Genomic DNA, 12,211 nt, shown 5'->3' with positions numbered 1-12,211 from the left:
GAGTGATCGACAAGTTGCTGGCCGAGTTCGCCTACATATTCAGCGCCGAGGCAATGGAGATGCTCTGCCTAGCAGCATGTATCTCTCCACGCAAGGAGTTTGCCTCGTTCAATGTCGACAAGCTCGTGGAGCTGGCCTGCAAGTTCTACATGATTGACTTTCCTGACGTCGACCTAATGCTTCTCGATCAGCAGGTGTTCCACTTCGGCAGGGAGATAAAGGATGAGCTATTGAAGAATATGGGCACACTCCCTGAACTATCGGTCTTGCTGGTGCTGACCGACTGGGCCACGGCCGGCTACCACCTTGTATAACGATTTCTGTGACTGATACTGACCCTGTCAGTGGCGACAGCATGACCGAGCGCGTCTTCAGCATCCTGAAAATCATCAAGACGCGTTTGCGTACCGCAATGGGCTCCGACTACCTCAATGACGCCATGCTGCTGTATGTACAGTGAGGGAAAAAAGTATTTGATCCCCTGCTGATTTTGTACGTTTGCCCACTGACAAAGAAATGATCAGTCTATAATTTTAATTGTAGGTTTATTTGAACAGTGAAAGACAGAATAACAACAAAATCCAGAAAAACGCATGTCAAAAATGTTATCAATTGATTGGCATTTTAATGAGGGAAATAAGTATTTGACCCCTATGTAAAACATGACTTAGTACTTGGTGACAAAACCCTTGTTGGCAATCACAGAGGTCAGACGTTTCTTGTAGTTGGCCACCAGGTTTGCACACATCTCAGGAGGGATTTTGTCCCACTCCTCTTTGCAGATCTTCTCCAAGTCATTAAGGTTTCGAGGCTGACGTTTGGCAACTCGAACCTTCAGCTCCCTCCACAGATTTTCTATGGGATTAAGGTCTGGAGACTGGCTAGGCCACTACAGGACCTTAATGTGCTTCTTCTTGAGCCACTCCTTTGTTGCCTTGGCCGTGTGTGTTTGGGTCATTGTCATGCTGGAATACCCACCCACGACCCATTTTCAATGCCCTAGCTGAGGGAAGGAGGTTCTCACCCAAGATTTGACAGTATATGGCCCCGTCCATCGTCCCTTTGATGCGGTGAAGTTGTCCTGTCCCCTTAGCAGAAAAACACCCCCAAAGCATGTTTCCACCTCCATGTTTGACGGTGGGGATGGTGTTCTTGGGGTCATAAGCAGCATTTCTCCTCCTCCAAACACGGCGAGTTGAGTTCATGCCAAAGAGCTCCGTTTTGGTCTCATCTGACCACAACACTTTCTGGTTGCTGCTTGCAAGGATGGCGTCCCCGACAACGGCCTGTTCTTCACATTGGTCATTGACATCATCAATGTGGCGATGAGCTCCTGCAAGCGCAACGACGATCTCATCAACACGCAGAACAAGATTGTGCTGGAGATGATCAACGATCTGCTGGTCTGAGCCAGCAGACGGCATGGGTGCGTCCAGGTGATACGTGCTAGTCGTCGTTCTGGCACGCGCTGCATCGCTTGATCGACATGTTCGGCGTGACAATGCAAGTCAACCAGCATGTGGAGATGGATGGCAGCAAGTCGGAGCAGCGGGTAGAGACGACGCGCCTGCTCGACGGCATGTGCACGTTCAAGTTTGCATTCATCTTGCACCTAATGGAGAAGATGCTGCTTATCATGCATGATCTGTCCCAGGCGCTGCAAACGAAGGACCAGAACATCGTCCATGCATTGCGGTTGGTCGATGGCATCATCGAAGCGCTGACAGAGATGCGCGTTACCGGCGACGATGACCTGCTCCACAAGGTGCAGCAGTTCTGTGAGACCCACAAGTTCGAGGTGCCCGATATGACTGCCAACTTCGTCCAACCTTGCCGGCCTCGTAGCAATCGGCACATGAACACCAATTATCATGTTTTCCGTGTCGACCTGTTCTACCGAGTGATCGACAAGTTGCTGGCCGAGTTCGCCTACATATTCAGCGCCGAGGCAATGGAGATGCTCTGCCTAGCAGCATGTATCTCTCCACACAAGGAGTTTGCCTCGTTCAATGTCGACAAGCTCGTGGAGCTGGCCCGCAAGTTCTACATGATTGACTTTCCTGACGTCGACCTAATGCTTCTCGATCAGCAGGTGTTCCACTTCGGCAGGGAGATAAAGGATGAGCTATTGAAGAATATGGGCACACTCCCTGAACTATCGGTCATGCTGGTGCTGACCGACTGGGCCACGGCCGGCTACCACCTTGTATAACGATTTCTGTGACTGATACTGACCCTGTCAGTGGCGACAGCATGACCGAGCGCGTCTTCAGCATCCTGAAAATCATCAAGACGCGTTTGCGTACCGCAATGGGCTCCGACTACCTCAATGACGCCATGCTGCTGTATGTACAGTGAGGGAAAAAAGTATTTGATCCCCTGCTGATTTTGTACGTTTGCCCACTGACAAAGAAATGATCAGTCTATAATTTTAATTGTAGGTTTATTTGAACAGTGAGAGACAGAATAACAACAAAATCCAGAAAAACGCATGTCAAAAATGTTATCAATTGATTGGCATTTTAATGAGGGAAATAAGTATTTGACCCCTATGTAAAACATGACTTAGTACTTGGTGACAAAACCCTTGTTGGCAATCACAGAGGTCAGACGTTTCTTGTAGTTGGCCACCAGGTTTGCACACATCTCAGGAGGGATTTTGTCCCACTCCTCTTTGCAGATCTTCTCCAAGTCATTAAGGTTTCGAGGCTGACGTTTGGCAACTCGAACCTTCAGCTCCCTCCACAGATTTTCTATGGGATTAAGGTCTGGAGACTGGCTAGGCCACTACAGGACCTTAATGTGCTTCTTCTTGAGCCACTCCTTTGTTGCCTTGGCCGTGTGTGTTTGGGTCATTGTCATGCTGGAATACCCACCCACGACCCATTTTCAATGCCCTAGCTGAGGGAAGGAGGTTCTCACCCAAGATTTGACAGTATATGGCCCCGTCCATCGTCCCTTTGATGCGGTGAAGTTGTCCTGTCCCCTTAGCAGAAAAACACCCCCAAAGCATGTTTCCACCTCCATGTTTGACGGTGGGGATGGTGTTCTTGGGGTCATAAGCAGCATTTCTCCTCCTCCAAACACGGCGAGTTGAGTTCATGCCAAAGAGCTCCGTTTTGGTCTCATCTGACCACAACACTTTCTGGTTGCTGCTTGCAAGGATGGCGTCCCCGACAACGGCCTGTTCTTCACATTGGTCATTGACATCATCAATGTGGCGATGAGCTCCTGCAAGCGCAACGACGATCTCATCAACACGCAGAACAAGATTGTGCTGGAGATGATCAACGATCTGCTGGTCTGAGCCAGCAGACGGCATGGGTGCGTCCAGGTGATACGTGCTAGTCGTCGTTCTGGCACGCGCTGCATCGCTTGATCGACATGTTCGGCGTGACAATGCAAGTCAACCAGCATGTGGAGATGGATGGCAGCAAGTCGGAGCAGCGGGTAGAGACGACGCGCCTGCTCGACGGCATGTGTACGTTCAAGTTTGCATTCATCTTGCACCTAATGGAGAAGATGCTGCTTATCATGCATGATCTGTCCCAGGCGCTGCAAACGAAGGACCAGAACATCGTCCATGCATTGCGGTTGGTCGATGGCATCATCGAAGCGCTGACAGAGATGCGCGTTACCGGCGACGATGACCTGCTCCACAAGGTGCAGCAGTTCTGTGAGACCCACAAGTTCGAGGTGCCCGATATGACTGCCAACTTCGTCCAACCTTGCCGGCCTCGTAGCAATCGGCACATGAACACCAATTATCATGTTTTCCGTGTCGACCTGTTCTACCGAGTGATCGACAAGTTGCTGGCCGAGTTCGCCTACATATTCAGCGCCGAGGCAATGGAGATGCTCTGCCTAGCAGCATGTATCTCTCCACGCAAGGAGTTTGCCTCGTTCAATGTCGACAAGCTCGTGGAGCTGGCCCGCAAGTTCTACATGATTGACTTTCCTGACGTCGACCTAATGCTTCTCGATCAGCAGGTGTTCCACTTCGGCAGGGAGATAAAGGATGAGCTATTGAAGAATATGGGCACACTCCCTGAACTATCGGTCATGCTGGTGCTGACCGACTGGGCCACGGCCGGCTACTACCTTGTATAACGATTTCTGTGACTGATACTGACCCTGTCAGTGGCGACAGCATGACCGAGCGCGTCTTCAGCATCCTGAAAATCATCAAGACGCGTTTGCGTACCGCAATGGGCTCCGACTACCTCAATGACGCCATGCTGCTGTATGTACAGTGAGGGAAAAAAGTATTTGATCCCCTGCTGATTTTGTACGTTTGCCCACTGACAAAGAAATGATCAGTCTATAATTTTAATTGTAGGTTTATTTGAACAGTGAGAGACAGAATAACAACAAAATCCAGAAAAACGCATGTCAAAAATGTTATCAATTGATTGGCATTTTAATGAGGGAAATAAGTATTTGACCCCTATGTAAAACATGACTTAGTACTTGGTGACAAAACCCTTGTTGGCAATCACAGAGGTCAGACGTTTCTTGTAGTTGGCCACCAGGTTTGCACACATCTCAGGAGGGATTTTGTCCCACTCCTCTTTGCAGATCTTCTCCAAGTCATTAAGGTTTCGAGGCTGACGTTTGGCAACTCGAACCTTCAGCTCCCTCCACAGATTTTCTATGGGATTAAGGTCTGGAGACTGGCTAGGCCACTACAGGACCTTAATGTGCTTCTTCTTGAGCCACTCCTTTGTTGCCTTGGCCGTGTGTGTTTGGGTCATTGTCATGCTGGAATACCCACCCACGACCCATTTTCAATGCCCTAGCTGAGGGAAGGAGGTTCTCACCCAAGATTTGACAGTATATGGCCCCGTCCATCGTCCCTTTGATGCGGTGAAGTTGTCCTGTCCCCTTAGCAGAAAAACACCCCCAAAGCATGTTTCCACCTCCATGTTTGACGGTGGGGATGGTGTTCTTGGGGTCATAAGCAGCATTTCTCCTCCTCCAAACACGGCGAGTTGAGTTCATGCCAAAGAGCTCAGTTTTGGTCTCATCTGACCACAACACTTTCTGGTTGCTGCTTGCAAGGATGGCGTCCCCGACAACGGCCTGTTCTTCACATTGGTCATTGACATCATCAATGTGGCGATGAGCTCCTGCAAGCGCAACGACGATCTCATCAACACGCAGAACAAGATTGTGCTGGAGATGATCAACGATCTGCTGGTCTGAGCCAGCAGACGGCATGGGTGCGTCCAGGTGATACGTGCTAGTCGTCGTTCTGGCACGCGCTGCATCGCTTGATCGACATGTTCGGCGTGACAATGCAAGTCAACCAGCATGTGGAGATGGATGGCAGCAAGTTGGAGCAGCGGGTAGAGACGACGCGCCTGCTCGACGGCATGTGCACGTTCAAGTTTGCATTCATCTTGCACCTAATGGAGAAGATGCTGCTTATCATGCATGATCTGTCCCAGGCGCTGCAAACGAAGGACCAGAACATCGTCCATGCATTGCGGTTGGTCGATGGCATCATCGAAGCGCTGACAGAGATGCGCGTTACCGGCGACGATGACCTGCTCCACAAGGTGCAGCAGTTCTGTGAGACCCACAAGTTCGAGGTGCCCGATATGACTGCCAACTTCGTCCAACCTTGCCGGCCTCGTAGCAATCGGCACATGAACACCAATTATCATGTTTTCCGTGTCGACCTGTTCTACCGAGTGATCGACAAGTTGCTGGCCGAGTTCGCCTACATATTCAGCGCCGAGGCAATGGAGATGCTCTGCCTAGCAGCATGTATCTCTCCACGCAAGGAGTTTGCCTCGTTCAATGTCGACAAGCTCGTGGAGCTGGCCCGCAAGTTCTACATGATTGACTTTCCTGACGTCGACCTAATGCTTCTCGATCAGCAGGTATTCCACTTCGGCAGGGAGATAAAGGATGAGCTATTGAAGAATATGGGCACACTCCCTGAACTATCGGTCATGCTGGTGCTGACCGACTGGGCCACGGCCGGCTACTACCTTGTATAACGATTTCTGTGACTGATACTGACCCTGTCAGTGGCGACAGCATGACCGAGCGCGTCTTCAGCATCCTGAAAATCATCAAGACGCGTTTGCGTACCGCAATGGGCTCCGACTACCTCAATGACGCCATGCTGCTGTATGTACAGTGAGGGAAAAAAGTATTTGATCCCCTGCTGATTTTGTACGTTTGCCCACTGACAAAGAAATGATCAGTCTATAATTTTAATTGTAGGTTTATTTGAACAGTGAGAGACAGAATAACAACAAAATCCAGAAAAACGCATGTCAAAAATGTTATCAATTGATTGGCATTTTAATGAGGGAAATAAGTATTTGACCCCTATGTAAAACATGACTTAGTACTTGGTGACAAAACCCTTGTTGGCAATCACAGAGGTCAGACGTTTCTTGTAGTTGGCCACCAGGTTTGCACACATCTCAGGAGGGATTTTGTCCCACTCCTCTTTGCAGATCTTCTCCAAGTCATTAAGGTTTCGAGGCTGACGTTTGGCAACTCGAACCTTCAGCTCCCTCCACAGATTTTCTATGGGATTAAGGTCTGGAGACTGGCTAGGCCACTACAGGACCTTAATGTGCTTCTTCTTGAGCCACTCCTTTGTTGCCTTGGCCGTGTGTGTTTGGGTCATTGTCATGCTGGAATACCCACCCACGACCCATTTTCAATGCCCTAGCTGAGGGAAGGAGGTTCTCACCCAAGATTTGACAGTATATGGCCCCGTCCATCGTCCCTTTGATGCGGTGAAGTTGTCCTGTCCCCTTAGCAGAAAAACACCCCCAAAGCATGTTTCCACCTCCATGTTTGACGGTGGGGATGGTGTTCTTGGGGTCATAAGCAGCATTTCTCCTCCTCCAAACACGGCGAGTTGAGTTCATGCCAAAGAGCTCCGTTTTGGTCTCATCTGACCACAACACTTTCTGGTTGCTGCTTGCAAGGATGGCGTCCCCGACAACGGCCTGTTCTTCACATTGGTCATTGACATCATCAATGTGGCGATGAGCTCCTGCAAGCGCAACGACGATCTCATCAACACGCAGAACAAGATTGTGCTGGAGATGATCAACGATCTGCTGGTCTGAGCCAGCAGACGGCATGGGTGCGTCCAGGTGATACGTGCTAGTCGTCGTTCTGGCACGCGCTGCATCGCTTGATCGACATGTTCGGCGTGACAATGCAAGTCAACCAGCATGTGGAGATGGATGGCAGCAAGTTGGAGCAGCGGGTAGAGACGACGCGCCTGCTCGACGGCATGTGCACGTTCAAGTTTGCATTCATCTTGCACCTAATGGAGAAGATGCTGCTTATCATGCATGATCTGTCCCAGGCGCTGCAAACGAAGGACCAGAACATCGTCCATGCATTGCGGTTGGTCGATGGCATCATCGAAGCGCTGACAGAGATGCGCGTTACCGGCGACGATGACCTGCTCCACAAGGTGCAGCAGTTCTGTGAGACCCACAAGTTCGAGGTGCCCGATATGACTGCCAACTTCGTCCAACCTTGCCGGCCTCGTAGCAATCGGCACATGAACACCAATTATCATGTTTTCCGTGTCGACCTGTTCTACCGAGTGATCGACAAGTTGCTGGCCGAGTTCGCCTACATATTCAGCGCCGAGGCAATGGAGATGCTCTGCCTAGCAGCATGTATCTCTCCACGCAAGGAGTTTGCCTCGTTCAATGTCGACAAGCTCGTGGAGCTGGCCCGCAAGTTCTACATGATTGACTTTCCTGACGTCGACCTAATGCTTCTCGATCAGCAGGTGTTCCACTTCGGCAGGGAGATAAAGGATGAGCTATTGAAGAATATGGGCACACTCCCTGAACTATCGGTCATGCTGGTGCTGACCGACTGGGCCACGGCCGGCTACTACCTTGTATAACGATTTCTGTGACTGATACTGACCCTGTCAGTGGCGACAGCATGACCGAGCGCGTCTTCAGCATCCTGAAAATCATCAAGACGCGTTTGCGTACCGCAATGGGCTCCGACTACCTCAATGACGCCATGCTGCTGTATGTACAGTGAGGGAAAAAAGTATTTGATCCCCTGCTGATTTTGTACGTTTGCCCACTGACAAAGAAATGATCAGTCTATAATTTTAATTGTAGGTTTATTTGAACAGTGAGAGACAGAATAACAACAAAATCCAGAAAAACGCATGTCAAAAATGTTATCAATTGATTGGCATTTTAATGAGGGAAATAAGTATTTGACCCCTATGTAAAACATGACTTAGTACTTGGTGACAAAACCCTTGTTGGCAATCACAGAGGTCAGACGTTTCTTGTAGTTGGCCACCAGGTTTGCACACATCTCAGGAGGGATTTTGTCCCACTCCTCTTTGCAGATCTTCTCCAAGTCATTAAGGTTTCGAGGCTGACGTTTGGCAACTCGAACCTTCAGCTCCCTCCACAGATTTTCTATGGGATTAAGGTCTGGAGACTGGCTAGGCCACTACAGGACCTTAATGTGCTTCTTCTTGAGCCACTCCTTTGTTGCCTTGGCCGTGTGTGTTTGGGTCATTGTCATGCTGGAATACCCACCCACGACCCATTTTCAATGCCCTAGCTGAGGGAAGGAGGTTCTCACCCAAGATTTGACAGTATATGGCCCCGTCCATCGTCCCTTTGATGCGGTGAAGTTGTCCTGTCCCCTTAGCAGAAAAACACCCCCAAAGCATGTTTCCACCTCCATGTTTGACGGTGGGGATGGTGTTCTTGGGGTCATAAGCAGCATTTCTCCTCCTCCAAACACGGCGAGTTGAGTTCATGCCAAAGAGCTCCGTTTTGGTCTCATCTGACCACAACACTTTCTGGTTGCTGCTTGCAAGGATGGCGTCCCCGACAACGGCCTGTTCTTCACATTGGTCATTGACATCATCAATGTGGCGATGAGCTCCTGCAAGCGCAACGACGATCTCATCAACACGCAGAACAAGATTGTGCTGGAGATGATCAACGATCTGCTGGTCTGAGCCAGCAGACGGCATGGGTGCGTCCAGGTGATACGTGCTAGTCGTCGTTCTGGCACGCGCTGCATCGCTTGATCGACATGTTCGGCGTGACAATGCAAGTCAACCAGCATGTGGAGATGGATGGCAGCAAGTTGGAGCAGCGGGTAGAGACGACGCGCCTGCTCGACGGCATGTGCACGTTCAAGTTTGCATTCATCTTGCACCTAATGGAGAAGATGCTGCTTATCATGCATGATCTGTCCCAGGCGCTGCAAACGAAGGACCAGAACATCGTCCATGCATTGCGGTTGGTCGATGGCATCATCGAAGCGCTGACAGAGATGCGCGTTACCGGCGACGATGACCTGCTCCACAAGGTGCAGCAGTTCTGTGAGACCCACAAGTTCGAGGTGCCCGATATGACTGCCAACTTCGTCCAACCTTGCCGGCCTCGTAGCAATCGGCACATGAACACCAATTATCATGTTTTCCGTGTCGACCTGTTCTACCGAGTGATCGACAAGTTGCTGGCCGAGTTCGCCTACATATTCAGCGCCGAGGCAATGGAGATGCTCTGCCTAGCAGCATGTATCTCTCCACGCAAGGAGTTTGCCTCGTTCAATGTCGACAAGCTCGTGGAGCTGGCCCGCAAGTTCTACATGATTGACTTTCCTGACGTCGACCTAATGCTTCTCGATCAGCAGGTATTCCACTTCGGCAGGGAGATAAAGGATGAGCTATTGAAGAATATGGGCACACTCCCTGAACTATCGGTCATGCTGGTGCTGACCGACTGGGCCACGGCCGGCTACTACCTTGTATAACGATTTCTGTGACTGATACTGACCCTGTCAGTGGCGACAGCATGACCGAGCGCGTCTTCAGCATCCTGAAAATCATCAAGACGCGTTTGCGTACCGCAATGGGCTCCGACTACCTCAATGACGCCATGCTGCTGTATGTACAGTGAGGGAAAAAAGTATTTGATCCCCTGCTGATTTTGTACGTTTGCCCACTGACAAAGAAATGATCAGTCTATAATTTTAATTGTAGGTTTATTTGAACAGTGAGAGACAGAATAACAACAAAATCCAGAAAAACGCATGTCAAAAATGTTATCAATTGATTGGCATTTTAATGAGGGAAATAAGTATTTGACCCCTATGTAAAACATGACTTAGTACTTGGTGACAAAACCCTTGTTGGCAATCACAGAGGTCAGACGTTTCTTGTAGTTGGCCACCAGGTTTGCACACATCTCAGGAGGGATTTTGTCCCACTCCTCTTTGCAGATCTTCTCCAAGTCATTAAGGTTTCGAGGCTGACGTTTGGCAACTCGAACCTTCAGCTCCCTCCACAGATTTTCTATGGGATTAAGGTCTGGAGACTGGCTAGGCCACTACAGGACCTTAATGTGCTTCTTCTTGAGCCACTCCTTTGTTGCCTTGGCCGTGTGTGTTTGGGTCATTGTCATGCTGGAATACCCACCCACGACCCATTTTCAATGCCCTAGCTGAGGGAAGGAGGTTCTCACCCAAGATTTGACAGTATATGGCCCCGTCCATCGTCCCTTTGATGCGGTGAAGTTGTCCTGTCCCCTTAGCAGAAAAACACCCCCAAAGCATGTTTCCACCTCCATGTTTGACGGTGGGGATGGTGTTCTTGGGGTCATAAGCAGCATTTCTCCTCCTCCAAACACGGCGAGTTGAGTTCATGCCAAAGAGCTCCGTTTTGGTCTCATCTGACCACAACACTTTCTGGTTGCTGCTTGCAAGGATGGCGTCCCCGACAACGGCCTGTTCTTCACATTGGTCATTGACATCATCAATGTGGCGATGAGCTCCTGCAAGCGCAACGACGATCTCATCAACACGCAGAACAAGATTGTGCTGGAGATGATCAACGATCTGCTGGTCTGAGCCAGCAGACGGCATGGGTGCGTCCAGGTGATACGTGCTAGTCGTCGTTCTGGCACGCGCTGCATCGCTTGATCGACATGTTCGGCGTGACAATGCAAGTCAACCAGCATGTGGAGATGGATGGCAGCAAGTTGGAGCAGCGGGTAGAGACGACGCGCCTGCTCGACGGCATGTGCACGTTCAAGTTTGCATTCATCTTGCACCTAATGGAGAAGATGCTGCTTATCATGCATGATCTGTCCCAGGCGCTGCAAACGAAGGACCAGAACATCGTCCATGCATTGCGGTTGGTCGATGGCATCATCGAAGCGCTGACAGAGATGCGCGTTACCGGCGACGATGACCTGCTCCACAAGGTGCAGCAGTTCTGTGAGACCCACAAGTTCGAGGTGCCCGATATGACTGCCAACTTCGTCCAACCTTGCCGGCCTCGTAGCAATCGGCACATGAACACCAATTATCATGTTTTCCGTGTCGACCTGTTCTACCGAGTGATCGACAAGTTGCTGGCCGAGTTCGCCTACATATTCAGCGCCGAGGCAATGGAGATGCTCTGCCTAGCAGCATGTATCTCTCCACGCAAGGAGTTTGCCTCGTTCAATGTCGACAAGCTCGTGGAGCTGGCCCGCAAGTTCTACATGATTGACTTTCCTGACGTCGACCTAATGCTTCTCGATCAGCAGGTGTTCCACTTCGGCAGGGAGATAAAGGATGAGCTATTGAAGAATATGGGCACACTCCCTGAACTATCGGTCATGCTGGTGCTGACCGACTGGGCCACGGCCGGCTACTACCTTGTATAACGATTTCTGTGACTGATACTGACCCTGTCAGTGGCGACAGCATGACCGAGCGCGTCTTCAGCATCCTGAAAATCATCAAGACGCGTTTGCGTACCGCAATGGGCTCCGACTACCTCAATGACGCCATGCTGCTGTATGTACAGTGAGGGAAAAAAGTATTTGATCCCCTGCTGATTTTGTACGTTTGCCCACTGACAAAGAAATGATCAGTCTATAATTTTAATTGTAGGTTTATTTGAACAGTGAGAGACAGAATAACAACAAAATCCAGAAAAACGCATGTCAAAAATGTTATCAATTGATTGGCATTTTAATGAGGGAAATAAGTATTTGACCCCTATGTAAAACATGACTTAGTACTTGGTGACAAAACCCTTGTTGGCAATCACAGAGGTCAGACGTTTCTTGTAGTTGGCCACCAGGTTTGCACACATCTCAGGAGGGATTTTGTCCCACTCCTCTTTGCAGATCTTCTCCAAGTCATTAAGGTTTCGAGGCTGACGTTTGGC

Source organism: Lethenteron reissneri, chromosome 58 (assembly GCF_015708825.2).
Source record: "Lethenteron reissneri isolate LAM-NWPU_2019-01 chromosome 58, ASM1570882v1, whole genome shotgun sequence".
In the NCBI taxonomy this organism is placed as follows: domain Eukaryota; kingdom Metazoa; phylum Chordata; class Hyperoartia; order Petromyzontiformes; family Petromyzontidae; genus Lethenteron; species Lethenteron reissneri.
The sequence above is the reverse complement of the archived record's forward strand: the minus strand, read 5'-3'. Positions refer to the sequence as shown.